The sequence below is a fragment of the Engystomops pustulosus genome, chromosome 2, assembly GCF_040894005.1.
Source record: "Engystomops pustulosus chromosome 2, aEngPut4.maternal, whole genome shotgun sequence".
Taxonomy (NCBI): Eukaryota; Metazoa; Chordata; class Amphibia; order Anura; family Leptodactylidae; genus Engystomops; species Engystomops pustulosus.
This window is the reverse complement of record NC_092412.1, coordinates 58825915-58840830: the sequence shown is the minus strand read 5'-3', so window position 1 is coordinate 58840830 and position 14916 is coordinate 58825915. Positions and strand designations below refer to the sequence as shown.

Genomic DNA, 14916 nt, shown 5'->3' with positions numbered 1-14916 from the left:
CATAATGTTCCTGGCACAGGGCAGCAGCTGGGGGTCATCTTACCTTTTGTACTGGGGTGCAGATCAGGGGGGCCCCCAGGATGTGCTGAGCAGAAGACAACTTGTGGGCTGACAGTTACTGCTGCTGATCTGTAGCCAGACTTAAATCATTCAGGAAATGATCTGCTGCTAGTGAGAAGGAGGGAGCAGGCAGCAGCTCAGGAGGAGTCACCAGAGGAGAGACTACAAGGAGGCAGCAGACAAAGCATTACCTGCACAGGAGGGAGGGGAGAGGCTGCCAAACAGGTGTATCCTTGTGGGAGGCAGGACATCTCCCCCGGGTCCTAGAGCCTCCAGCACCAGGTAGTGATGATCAGAGAATACCAGAAATGTGTCACTCCACCTCTGCTGCTGTCTATATATAGAGTCACCATAGTACAGTTATATATAGACACTCTCTATAATTCTGTCTTACTCTCCTTCTATTGTGTGCAGCTTAAAAAAGACCAAAAGATCATACAATTCACACATCAACTTAGCCTGTTTATAATTTTCATTTTAGTTTTGTTATCACAAAACTGAGGCTTCATGGCGATTCTGGCTGTGACTCCTGTAGCCCAGAATTGATGTTGTAAGTGAAAGGGGCCATGTTACAATCAGCTGACACATGGACCTAACACAGTCATGTCAAGACCAACTTGGCTGCGTTCACACGTTGCGTTCTGCTTCAGAGTAGCTAAGACAAGGAGATTTGCCAAATTGCATTGCTGTCAACATTGCATTTAATGCCACTTGTAAAGGCACCCTTAAGGGGTTGTATTGAGTTAACAATTTATTTCCTAAGCTGATTGGTCAGGGTCCGACTTCTGCCGTTTTTATCGTGTTTTCAAACGCATCCAAAACTAAAGTGGGTTTGGCCAAAATGCACAAGCGTTTCATTGGAAATGCATGCATTTCAGGCAAACCCCCCTCCCACTTGCGTTTTGAATGCGTTTAAAAAAATGCCAAAAACGGCATGTGGGAAGGCACCCCCATGAGTGCAGCAGTAAGTTGAGAATGAATATAAGAACACACAGTAGTACAGCCCCTTTAAGGCAACACTGTAGTATTTTGATCACTAGAAGCCAAATTTATTCATCTCTTATATTTAGGATCCATTTCCAATTTTGACTTCTAAAAATAAGTGATAAAATACTGGCGTCTGAATGGGGCCTAAGGGGTTACTTTTGTGGCCGCACTCAATACGATGGCCATGTTTTACGGACTGAATGCATTGTCTGGAGCAGGATTTCCCTCAGCATAGTAAATTATGATGGGACGCATCTAATTTTTTCATTGTTTCCTTTAATTTCAATTGGAATTATTTATTTAGTGTCCTAACTTTACGTTTTGTCCATTGTGTTTGTGAAGTGAGTTTTTCGATGTGTTTTACGAAGTTCTTGCATGTTTTTTTAAATGGTGACATTTTTAGGCTGCTTATTGAAACACATGCAATAACATGCACAAACAGGAGGGAAAACAAGAATTCACAGCAAGAACCAAAATACAATAAAGGCACTGTCATCACTGTGATAAATCTGGCGAAGCAAAAGACTAGTGTTTTTCAGGTAGAGAATGGCGGAAACAAAGACACAATGGGGAATATTTATCAGGACCTCTGCGCACCGCCAGTGGCACAGAGGCAATGGGGGGGATGTATTAACACACTAAAACACAGTGTGAAAAGCCTTACACCAAATTCATCAAGGCTTTTAAGACCTGTTTTTAGCCATTTTCCGACTTGTCCTACTGAGGGGGTGTGTCCTTTGGGAAAGGGGCGTGGTTTGGACTAAAAGGGAACGTGGCCTATTTGAATGTTCCGTGCGCCAAAAATTGTGACGCAGAGTTTAGGCCACTTCAAAGTACGTCTAAACTGGAAACCGACAGTCTTATCCTGCACCAGATTCATTATCACAGTGATAAGTCTGGCACAAAAAATGACTAGGAACCTTGGACACATTGATAAATCCCCCCCCCCCCAATGTTTTAAGGGAACCTGTCAGCAGGCGAATCAATATAAAACCACAAACCTTGTATGGCCGGTTGCCCGTGCACCAGACATGTCTTTACAAATTGAGACGGCTGCTTGCAGCTGGAAAAAATAACATATATTCATGGTCTGCTTTCAGTCAGGGCGCTGGGGTTCCGGGCACAGCAGTCAAGGAGACGCCGTCCTTCAAGCGTCTCCACGCCTCTCTATTTCCCTGCAATCTCCATCTCACCGCAATTCTCGCGCATGCTGGTCATCTATGCTCCGACCCTGCGTGTACGTGGAAGCAGAAAGGCGCACTGCGCATGCGTGAGAATTGGGACAGGACTGCAGCAGGCAAAGGAGAGGACAAAAAGCTAGGAGGCAGGGCCTGCTGCAGCTATGAAGATATAAAGAGGCGCGGTTATGTAAACATGCAGCCGTGAGGGCCGGTGCCTCCTTGACTGTTTTTCCCAGAACCCCCCCCCCCCCCTGACTGAAAGTGGACCATGAATATGCAACATCCCCCACCGGGGCCTAGCCCTTTGCGGTGCGGCCTGGAGTCAGCCGGGGCCCGCGGTACCGGAGTGGCTGGCGGTTGCGGCCTAAGCACGCTGTTGTCACGGTGCTTGGTACAGGGGAACCGGAGGGCTGTCCTACAGCCTGGCAGGTCTCCAGCAGGGTGGTGTTGGCAAGAAAATGATATGGGAGCGGCTGCTATAGCGGATCTCCCTGGGGCAACCCCTTAATGACCCGAGGGTGAGTCTCTGGGTGATGGACAGGGTGCCGGTGATGAAGGCAGCCGTATTAGCAGGGACCAGACGGAGGCAGAAGTTGAAGCAAATAACTTACAGTTTATTGCAACCGGCAGGAACTGCAGAAAACGTGCCTTTAACAGGTAGGTAGGGTGCCGAGATGTGAGTTGGAGGGAGCCTCAGGAGAAAGTTCACCAGCCTGGATGTAGAGGGCAGGCTGGGAGGCAGCTGTGTCCTGGTAGGAAGCTTCAGCTTGTCCTGTAGGGCTTCAGGTATCACCTTTAAAGGTAAGATGATACCCCTTTTCCTCACTACACTAACTCTAGTCTAATGCTCCACTCTTCAGAGGCAGGGGCTAAGCTCTTCCTGCTCTGGTATGGGCTAGACAGAGATTTCTCACTCACTCACTGATTCTCCTAGGATTCCACACTAGAATAATCACCTAATGTTCTGATCTGAGCTGAGCTCAGACTAAACTGTTCTCCAGAACATTCCTGGCCAGAGGTCCTATTACCTTCCTTTGGTCAGGTGGTGGCTGCTCCTCCAAACACATCTCAGCTACAGAGCACAGGATGTAACACAGACATTGGTTGACATAATTACATCATACATTAACATCTGCCTTGCCAGGCAGGATTAACCACTGCAATTTCCCCTTGATCCTACAAGGACCATGTAGTGTAATGTGGTGTTACCTACAGGTGGGACGTATTCGCAAGCACTACCTCGCCATTGCATCGGCGAGGGTGTTGCATACCCCGAGGGCAATTGAAAGAGCCGCCCTCGGCTCGACTATAGATGTTTTGGGCACAGAGGGGGCTAAGGGCACTTCTGGGAAGTGCAGGCTGTGTGAGGTGTAGGGACAAACCGCCCATGGTCCTGGAGACAGGCACCTGGGTTGGTGTCGGACTAAGACAAAAATATATGTAGCTGTATGACAGTTGGTCGCTGACGCCATTAAACCGAACTGTACAGTAGGAAAGGTGTGGTGTCATGTCCTGTAATCCACTCCTTGCACCAAGGCCTGTATATTTGTTTTATCAACGCTTCTTCCCTGGCGGCAATTATATGGTGTCTATCTGCATTGCATGAGCATATGCGACACGAGTACCTCCTGACTGACAACCTTACCCATGTATGAGTGGCATCCAGGTGCTATCTGTGTAACACCCCCGGTCCCCTAAAGACCCGCAGTTTACGGACTACCCCCATGTACAAACCTCAGTTTGAGGGATCAGGTAGCGGTCAGTGTTTTACATAAAAGACGGTCCGACACAGCCACACTACAACCTGAAAAGCCTATGAAAAGGTTAATGCATACTACTGGCATATATTGACAGTGTGCAAATATTTTTGTAAACTCACATTGGCTTAGCAGCCCAATGGGTACACATCTTGAACGTTACAAACGTTACAGTGGTAGATAGGCTACTCAGAGTAGCACGGTAGCAAATGTCTCTTTCCTGCAAAGAAAAGGCATAAAAAAAGTGCAAACAGAATGTCCGTACCTAAGAAGGAAGGCATTAAGTGCAAAATGATAATAAATTACATTGCAACTTTTCCTGGAGGTTGGCAAAAGTCTCTCAGAAGGTCTCTACTGACAAAGTCCATCTTCTGGGTACAGCCCTTGATGTGGGGAAAAGTGCAATGAAGAAGCAAAGGGTCTCCTCTATTTGGAGAGGGACAGAGTCCTTTGATGACATCTCTGCTGTGGCAGAGGAAGGGTGCTATCATAGCACATAATCTCTGGACTGAGATAAATAAGGGTAAGAGTCTCAGGACTGTCTCTGGCTCTTTGGGGAAAATGGAGATATACACAATATTTACATAGTACAATACCTGAAGTGGGCTACAGCCCTTCAGGGGTTACTCTGCATCTTCTTCGGTGGTAAGTACTTCGGTGTCAGAAAAACGTACCTGCCTCCTGCTCCTGCGGGTCACCAGCTGGTACTCCTGCAGGTACGCAGGAGCTTTACCTTTTGTCTCCCTTTGAGACCTTCGAAGTTCCGGCCTGGAGAAGATAACAATCTCCTCATCGTCGTCCTCTGATTCAGGCGCTGGAGTCGGAGTCTCAGCTGGCTCTGATGTTTCAGGGGTTGCAGACAGTGGAGCCGGATCATCCTCCACAGGCAGCAGTATTGGAGACTGCGGTGGGGATGATGGTCTCTGCGAGGTACCTCTTACTGGAGTGGAAACAAAACAGAATTGAGGCACAGTCACAAGTTCCAAGAAACTGGGGGTAGGCGAACACAAGGAGGTCTGTAAGTTGGGGGTCGAGGTGAGAGGTGTAGACATAGGGGCAAAAGGACGAAGACATCTCTTCAGCCGGTTCCTATGTACCCGGAGTGGTGGACGGTCTCCTCTTGAAATCTCGTAGACTTCAGGGGAGAGACTGTCCCTAACTAGGTATGGCTCACGCTCCCAACGCCCATCTAGCTTACTGGTAGGATGGTTGTTGCGCAGCCACACTCGATCTCCTGGGGCAAAAGGCTCAGCACAGGCATTACGATCGAAGTCCCTTTTTTGTTTCTCTCGGGCCTCTTCCAACCGCAGATCCACAACTTCTCTGGCATCCGCCAGGCGCCTCTGGTGTTCGTGAACCCAGTCAGTCTGGGGGAGTAAAGACTGGGAATCAGGGGACTCCATGTCCCAGGTCATATCAGCAGGGAGATGGCCGTGTCTCCCGAACATCAGATAGTACGGGGTGTACCCTGTGGAGCAATGAGTGGTATTGTTGTACAGGTACACTAATTCAGGCAATAGTTTTGGCCAGTCAGCCCTTTTTGCAGGGGTCAGAGTCCTCAGCATATTGATTAGAGTCTGATTCATCTTTTCACACAGCCCGTTGCCTTGGGGATGATAGGCTGTGGTCCTCAGCTTCTTGCAGCCATATAGAGTGCACAGCTCCTGGAAGACTTGGGACTCAAATGCTGTTCCTTGGTCTGTAAGGATCTGGTCCGGACAGCCATAGGGGAGGATGAAGCTCTTCCACAGGGCCGCTGCGGTAGTCCTTGCAGACAGATCTCTGACAGGTACTGCAACCACAAATTTGGTATAGTGGTCGATGATCGTAAGAGCATAACTGTGACCGGATCTGCTGGGCTCCAACTTCACGTGGTCCAATGCCAGGATCTCCAAAGGCCGTTGGCTCACAATGGGACGTAGAGGGGCCCTTTGATTGTGTCGCTCTCCTCGAGCGATGGCGCAGGCTGGGCATTCTCGACACCAGGCTTCAATGTCGGACTTCATGTTGACCCAGAAGAATCGCCTTCGGAGGGTGGCTTCAGTCTTCTGAGCGCCAAAGTGTCCAGACTGGTCATGGTACATTTCCAGTACTATCTTGGCGTCCCTCCTGGGAATCAGAATCTGGTATATCCGATCATAAGTGATAGGGTCCAGAGTTCTTCTCTTGAGCAGACCTTGGTGCATGCTCAGAGTCTTTCTCTGGCGCCACAATTGAGACAGTTCTCCATCAGCTCTTCTGCGCCGGATTCTTTCAGGCACTCGCCCACTAGAGAGATAGTCCATTACTTCTCCTATGGCACGGCTATCAGCCTGAAGACTCATCCAGAGATCCTTTTCCGCAGGGGGCTCTGACTCTTCTTGAGGAGTAGCTGGCTCTGCCTCTGTCGGTAGGGAGTAAACTCTCTGGGCATCTTGACGCACAAACCGGGCATAGAACGCTGGCATCTCCACATCTTCCCACTGAGCATCCGTGGAGGGTCCCTCCCACTGGTCAGGGAGACGGGACAGAGCGTCGGCGTTGTCATTGGTCTTACCAGCCCGGTACTTGATGGTAAAGCTGAAATTGGCAAGTCTGGAGGCCCACCGTTGTTCCAGTGCTCCAAGACGTGCGGTGTTCAGATGCGCCAACGGATTATTGTCTGTGAAGACAGTGAAAGATGATGCAGCTAGGTAGTCCTTGAACTTTTCGGTCACAGCCCAGACTAACGCCAGAAACTCCAACTTGAAGGAACTATAGTTCTGGTCGTTTTGCTCCGGTTCTCGGAGGGAACGGCTGGCGTAGGCTATGACCCTTTCAGTTCCGTTTTGGAGCTGGGATAATACCGCCCCTAGACCTTGCTTGCTGGCATCAGTGTATAGGGTGAAAGGCAGACTATAGTCTGGATATCCCAACACCGGAGGTTCAGTCAGCCGTTGCTTGAGCATCTGGAAGGCAGCTTCTCGTTCGGCCGTCCACTCAATGGATACTCGGGAACGTTGGCTCTCTTTTGGCAGGCCCCTTAGAAGCTCTTGCAGGGGAGCCGCCAGCTGGGCAAACTTTGGGATGAAACGCCTGTAATAACTTGCAAATCCCAGGAAGCTTTTGATGTCCCGTACGGTGGATGGGGTAGGCCAGTCGTAGACAGCTGCAATCTTCTCTGGATCTGGCTCAATTCCATGAGCGCTCACCACATGTCCCAGGTACTTGACGCTAGGTTGTAGCAGGTGGCACTTGGATGGCTTGACCTTCAACCCATGTTGGGTCAGGATTTGGAAGACTTCAGCCAGATGGTGGAGGTGGTCTTCATAAGTCTTGGAGTAGATGATGATGTCGTCCAAATATAGCAGGACGGTCTCGAAGTTGCGATGACCCAAACATCTCTCCATCAGCCTTTGAAATGTGCCTGGGGCGTTGCATAGCCCAAACGGCATGTTGTTGAACTCGAACAGGCCCATTGGGGTGGTGAAAGCCGTCTTCTCTCTGTCTTCTGGCGCCATGGCCACTTGCCAGTAGCCACTGGTCAGGTCCAGGGTAGAGAAGTAGGCAGCTGACCCTAGGGCTGCGAGGGATTCCTCGATTCGAGGCAGAGGATAGGCGTCCTTGTGGGTGATATTGTTGATTTTCCTATAGTCAACACAGAATCGAAGGGTTCCATCCTTCTTCTTCACAAGGACCAACGGGGCAGCCCATGGGCTGTGACTCTCCCGGATAACGTTGGCTGTCTTCATCTCTTGTACCAGCTTCTTCACCTCTTGGTAACGGGCTGGAGGTATGGGCCGATATCGTTCCTTGATAGGAGGATGAGAGCCAGTAGGGATGGTGTGTTGGATCAGAGTAGTCTGCCCAAAATCCAGTGGGTGTTTGCTGAAGGCCTGGTGGTGCTTCATAACGACATCCAGGACACCTTGTACTTGGTCTGCAGGAGTAAAATCGTCGTCTCCAATATTGAGCTCAAGCCACCAGGATTGCTCGGCAGGCTCACCTTCAGCACTTTGCTTCACTTCCAACTGTTGGGAGGCAGACAGAGCGGTTTCCACCAAGTCTTCAGGATGCACGCTGAAGAGAGTGGCTACGGCTTGGTACTTTCTCAGATCCACTGGGGAGTCTCCCACATTTAGTAGTCGAATGGGTACTTGTCCTCGGGATACAGTGACTAGGCTCCTGGCGGCTAGAATGGGCAGGTCTTCATCAGCTGGTAGAGGTTCTACTATCGCCTGGTAGTCTTGACCTTGGATGCCCATGCAGGCTCGACACCATACTAACGTCTCAGTCCCAGGTTGAAGGCGGACCGGTTGGGGATCCTTGATCCGGGCTCTGCAGATTTCTCCATTAGGGCCAGCAAACTTCTGTTGCGCCGCTAGAACCTGCATAGTCTCCTGAATTACCTTCCGGGAACCGTTGGGCACTGTTGGCAGGGAGTCGTGGAGAGCCTTCAGCACTTCAGGGTAGCAATTGCGGAGGACATTGGTACCCAGTACCAGGGAGAAGTTACCGTTTTCGGGCACACGTGTCACCACTACGCCCTGTCTGGTTAACTCAGTGTCTCCAATGGTTAGCGTGGGCTCCCAGTAGCCGCGGATGGGTACGGGTTTTCCGTTCGTAGCAATAATGTTCAAGTAAGCCTTGGGAGGCTGGATTAAGGATGCTTTTCCTCGGCATTTCTCGAAGGCAGCACTCCGGAGGGTGGTCACTTGAGAGCCGGTATCAATTAAGGCCGGTAGGGTAACTCCGTTGATGGTCACATGAACCATGGGGCGAGTCCCCACGAACCTGGGCATCCAGTTAGCATCTCGGGGACTTACAAGTTCTTCCCTTGGAGGTCGTCCCTTAGCTCCAAGGGTTTGTCGTTTAACTGACGACAGTCATTCTCTTCATGCCCATATTTATGGCAGTAGCTGCACCGCTGACGGGGTTTCTTCTGACTCCAGGTGCTTAACGACTTCACTTCTTTTGGGCGCTGTTTAGTCGGAGATTCACGAGGAGTAGCTGACCGTACCGGGTTCTCTGGAGGTTTCCTCCTCATAGCGGAGACAGTCACTTCCAACTGGGTCAACCGATTGAGGATTTTATGCAGGGTGTCCGCCAGATTAGAGACCTGTCCTGCTAAGTCAGCAACTTCCGTAGCCGCAGGAGTAGGTGGTGTCAACTGCGTTGGATAGCAAGCTAGAGCAGATTCCTCCATTTCCACGGATTCAGGCTCTTTCTGCGGTCCAGTAGGCGGTCGGTCCCCTAATATGTCAATGGCAATTTCCTTAAACTCAAGGAAGGAGGCCTGGGCATGTTGAGAAGAGATGATCTTTAGTTGACACCTTTGATTTCTATCAACAAGTCCATTAATAAATTGTTCCCTTAAGGTTTGATCAGAGGTTTCGGCGTCTTTGGGCTCAAGGCAGGTGATGGCCTTCCATGTCTCCTGTAGGGAGAGGGCAAAGTCTCGGAGGGACTCTTGGGGCTTCTGTCTTTTCCCGAAGAATTTCTGCTTCAACTCGGAGACAGTACACTTGTCAAAGGTATTGCGTAGCCTATCAAGAATCTGGACCACATTCTGACACTGTTCTCGGGGCCAAGACTTGACTTCCCGGAGAGCGGGTCCTTTCAACTGCCCGATGAGGATGCCCACTTTCTGTTCCTCTGTAAACGGACACAGGGCGAAGGTGGCTAACAATTTGTCTCTGAATTCAGAGAGAGTGTGTGATTCTCCCTCGTAGTGGGGTAACCAGGGGGCCCCCGGATAGTAGGGCATAGTCATAGGCATCATGGTGGGAGTCCCAGGGACACTAGTTGTAGCAGGGCTGAAAGGACTCTCTGGAGGACTTAACATGCTCCGGTACCCTGAGGAGGGACCAGGGGACGGGACTTGCGCCAGTCCCGTATCTTCGTCCTGGGCGGACATGACTGGCCTAGCTGAGGGAAGTCTGTAGGGTTACACACTGTCCGTTGCTATGGGCGATGGCTAGAATGGGACGTGGGCACTTTAAGACACAGTCACTATTCCCTGGGAGGTGAGCCAATAACCTAGCATCGGAAACAATCTCTACCCCCCTTTAACTTCCCCAGCGGTACTCACTCAGGATCAGCCGCGGTGACAGGACAGCTCCGGTGCACGAAGGTCTCCGTTCCCGATGTCCGGCAGGCAGCAGGGGCTCGGTGATGCTCAGCGGTGTTCTCCTCCAGTCGCAGGACACGTGCGCCGGAACTCCGGATGAGGCGCACACTGCTGGCAGGCTTCAGGCGCGGCCTGCGCCGAAATCCAAGATGGCCGATTAACCCTCTTCGTTGCCGGCCGCACTCACTCCAGCTCCTCCTCCACGGTAGTTCGCGCCACTCGCGCAGGGGGCGGAGCCTAGTGACGCCTCTGGAGTTCCCGCCAGTGAAGATTTGGCGGGCTTGAAATACTTGCTACGCCACACGCCTCTGAGGTAAATGCTTCAGGCGCAGCAGCGCCGGATGTAGCAGAGCTGAAACAGTTCCTGCAGGAATTAACCTCTTGAGTGCTGGAGCGGCGCTCGACAGCACGTGGCAGCAGTATAAAGTTCAATGTAAAACACACAAATACTTGGGCCTAAACCCGGATGGCAGCAGGGTTAGGCAGCACAGTCTTTTTAATAATAAAGTACAGTCTTTAGTGCCAGGATAAGGCACAGAAGTAAATATCCTGTGATTCGTGACGCCACTTGCAACATCCCCCACCGGGGCCTAGCCTTAGCGGTGCGGCCTGGAGTCAGCCGGGGCCCGCGGTACCGGAGTGGCTGGCGGTTGCGGCCTAAGCACGCTGTTGTCACGGTGCTTGGTACAGGGGAACCGGAGGGCTGTCCTACAGCCTGGCAGGTCTCCAGCAGGGTGGTGTTGGCAAGAAAATGATATGGGAGCGGCTGCTATAGCGGATCTCCCTGGGGCAACCCCTTAATGACCCGAGGGTGAGTCTCTGGGTGATGGACAGGGTGCCGGTGATGAAGGCAGCCGTATTAGCAGGGACCAGACGGAGGCAGAAGTTGAAGCAAATAACTTACAGTTTATTGCAACCGGCAGGAACTGCAGAAAACGTGCCTTTAACAGGTAGGTAGGGTGCCGAGATGTGAGTTGGAGGGAGCCTCAGGAGAAAGTTCACCAGCCTGGATGTAGAGGGCAGGCTGGGAGGCAGCTGTGTCCTGGTAGGAAGCTTCAGCTTGTCCTGTAGGGCTTCAGGTATCACCTTTAAAGGTAAGATGATACCCCTTTTCCTCACTACACTAACTCTAGTCTAATGCTCCACTCTTCAGAGGCAGGGGCTAAGCTCTTCCTGCTCTGGTATGGGCTAGACAGAGATTTCTCACTCACTCACTGATTCTCCTAGGATTCCACACTAGAATAATCACCTAATGTTCTGATCTGAGCTGAGCTCAGACTAAACTGTTCTCCAGAACATTCCTGGCCAGAGGTCCTATTACCTTCCTTTGGTCAGGTGGTGGCTGCTCCTCCAAACACATCTCAGCTACAGAGCACAGGATGTAACACAGACATTGGTTGACATAATTACATCATACATTAACATCTGCCTTGCCAGGCAGGATTAACCACTGCAATTTCCCCTTGATCCTACAAGGACCATGTAGTGTAATGTGGTGTTACCTACAGGTGGGACGTATTCGCAAGCACTACCTCGCCATTGCATCGGCGAGGGTGTTGCAAATATAAGTTAATTTTTCCGGCTGCAGGCTGCGGTCTCAATTTATAAAGACATGTCCGGCACATAGGCAACCGGCCCTACAAGGTACTTATTGTGGTTTTATATAGATTCGCCTGGTAACAGGTTCCCTTTAAGGACACTTTCAGATAAAAAAAAAAGGAATTCCTGAACATACTAATGAAATACTCTCCCTAGCCCTTTTCTAATGATATGAATTTCAAAACCCTAAGCTTTAGTGTTAGAATTAATTGAGAACTAAACACTTTGCCACATTGTGACACCTAATGGTCCGATTGATGGAACTGTCTCCACGGCAGTCCAGGATATTCATTAGGTGGCTGTCCAGGCCCTCCCCTCTCTTCTTCTTGCTTCTCCACTGCCACTGTCATCAATTCTCAATGCTGGCGTTGACTGCCCCCAATAATAATAATTCCTTTACTTATATTGTGCACACAGTTTACACAGCGCTGCACAGCGCTTGCCAAATCAGTCCCTGTCCCCATGGAGCTCACAATCTAATCAACTTACCAGTATGTTTTGGAGTGTGGGAGGAAACTGGAGAACCTGGAGCAAACACAGAGAGAACATACAAACTCTTTGCAGATGTTGAGTCTGGGGCTTGAACCCAGCCACCATGCTGCCCATATGCACAAGCACAGCTTCCTCTGACCCCCGTGCGCATGTGTGCCGCCTCATAATGCTTCTTTACATACTGTGGTGCGACTTCCTCTGCCTGGTGAGGTGGTGCAGCACGCAAGCACAAGGAGCACTACGCGACCGCTGACAGGAAGCTGCGCTTGAACACGGGGGGCAGACATTGCCTGCATTGAGAATTAATGATAGTGGAATTGGCAGTGCAAGAAGCAGAGAGGGGAGGGTTTGGACAACACCCTCATGAATTCCCTGGACTACCGAGGAGAAAGTTCAGTTGATCGAACCGCTAAGTGCCACAGTGGCCTTTAGTTATGTTACACTAAAGATTAGGGTTTTAAATTTCATATCATTAGAAAAGGGCTAGAGAGAGTATTTCATTAGTATATTCAGATAGTCATCTTTTTTTACCTGACAGGTTCTCTTTAAATCCCCAGTTGGTGGGTTTGTTGCTGATTGTTTCCCTGGCAAACATTAAAATCCAAAGTTAAATCTGCAGAGTGAATCTACGCAGGTTGTCCTTCAGAAGCTTGACAGATGCTAACACATGGCGATTTTACCCTGTGTGTCTTGCACTTTTTGCGCGTGGATTGCTGGGTGTCCTGTGGATGCAGGATAAACCTATGAAGGCTTCTCATAGCTGAGGGTTTGCAACAATATATTTATTACAAGCAGTTAAGTGTTAGTTGTACAGTATTCTGTATATAATGTAAGAGAAAATAGTATATATGAACACTTTCAGTATAAATGTAAATACTAGGAGCTTTTCAAATATATGAATAACTCCCCTCACTCGGGATTGGCTGTAGAGCAGCAGGGGGCGTTGCTAAGCCCAGTGATGGGTGTTTTCATATATTTGAAAAGGTCACATGGAGAAGCTGTTTCCCAAGGGTGGGGGGAACTGCTCCTTTCCAGCCCCTCCCAATAGGCAACTGCCTAGTCACACAGCAGATGCTAATGAAAGGGACAATATAACATATCTTTTTTTTCTGTAAAACCAATTTTTAATACAAAAACACTTTGGCAGTGTATGTACTATGCTCTGTGGGGACTAAAAATGAGTCTCCTGGTGACAGGTTCCTTTTAAATAAACACCGGGCTCAGAATATCAGAACTGAAAATTTCCTGAAATCCCTCTACCTCTACAAAGCAGTGCCATTTCTATGGCAAGTGCCCTACTGTAGCTAGGGGTATTTACCAAAGGCATCCAGTATTATTATTCAAAATAGTCAAAATAGGAAGAAAATCAGTCCTATTCCCAGATACACAACATGTTCAGACTTCCACACACACACAGTGGAAAGTCTGGCAATTTAGGCTTATGACTCCTTATGACACATAAGTCTGTGTTTGAGGTCATGTCTCTTTGTGATTTGTAAAATTCCTACAACTTGTGACCACTGCTAAAACTTCTGGAGACATTCAGAGAAATATTGTGGAGAATTGCATAAATAGCAATTCCTGACCATATTGTTTTATTTAGAAATATAGGTATTAAAGGGAACCTGTCACCAGGAATGTCATTTTTAGCTGATGACATGTTCCAATACCCCCTGCAGTGATGAGTGTAAAAATGCCAGTGCCACATACTGAATAGTTTAAGTACTTTATAAAAGTATATTACACATTACCTGGAACCCTGCCTGCACCATCCAGCGAGTCATGGCAGGGAGTCACAGTGGCAGCTCCAATGGCCCAAGTCCCCATCTCCTCAAGTAGCTGATGTAGTTGGGGGGGTAGTGAGCTGGGGAGAGGTGGAGGGAGTGGGAAAGGATGAATCGAGGAGAGGAGGAATCTATGAAAGGATCATAGATGGAGATAGGGAATGGGTGCTTTCATGGCTTGCATCCTGGATGGTTAGGGAGATGAAAACATGAACAAATCAGAGCTGGAAAACAGTCTTGAAACTATGAAATTTTTTGTCCCAGAAACTTATGTGTCTTTCACATAGTAGGGCAGTGATGGACAACCTTTTGAGCTTGGTGTGTCAAAATTCACCAAAAAACCGAGCATAACTCGGGTGGTGTGTCACCTTGAGAAAAAAAAACATAATTTTGTGATATTTATAGTTTAAATAACAAAAATGTATAATTATTTAACTTCTAGGGTACTTTAACGCTAGGTTGTCTAATTGATCCTACCATGTACTGCCATACTACAGTATGGCAGTATATGGGGATTTTCCACATCATCTATTACTATGTGCAAATCGCACATTGTAATAGATCGGCTACAATCAGACACGTGTGGAAATGCTTAGTAACCTGCAAACTTTGTCATGAAAGGTTATAGTGAGTCGCAGGTGCCGCTGTCTGCATCTCCTTCATGAGGAGCAAAATAATCGCAATGTCTGGCGGTTTGCAAGGCGTTGTGATTATTTCAGGGCTTGTACGTTACAAAACTGACACACAAGCCCAGATGTCTTCTATCATACAGTACACTGACATTACTCACTGTATGATGTCTTGTATGTATGATGAGAGTGGTTGTCCTCCCTCATGCCTGCTGTGGAGATGGTCAGTGTAGAGGCGACCTACTACAACAACTCCCCCCAGCACAACTATCAGGAGCTGCAGAGGAGTTTCGGGAGTTGATGTCCGGGTCACCTCTCCTGCTGCTGAGCCCCGGGATG

At 49.2% G+C, this 14916-nt stretch overlaps 2 protein-coding genes across 5 annotated transcripts in view; one reads left to right on the top strand and one right to left on the bottom strand.

The window, feature by feature from the left end:
• GALNT6 (polypeptide N-acetylgalactosaminyltransferase 6) overlaps nucleotides 1–347 on the bottom strand; it is a 47362-nt gene extending 47015 nt beyond the window's left edge. The window contains exon 1 of one of the 2 annotated variants that reach the window (XM_072134764.1): nucleotides 252–347. The gene's annotated coding sequence lies outside the window, so the exon portion shown is untranslated. The other variant, XM_072134763.1, reaches the window with a different exon arrangement.
• Nucleotides 188–14916, top strand: part of LOC140117746 (TRAF family member-associated NF-kappa-B activator-like) — a 70597-nt gene continuing 55868 nt past the window's right edge. For all 3 annotated transcript variants that reach the window (XM_072134768.1, XM_072134766.1, XM_072134767.1), the window contains exon 1: nucleotides 188–342. The gene's annotated coding sequence lies outside the window, so the exon portion shown is untranslated. The remainder of the gene's footprint in view (nucleotides 343–14916) is intronic.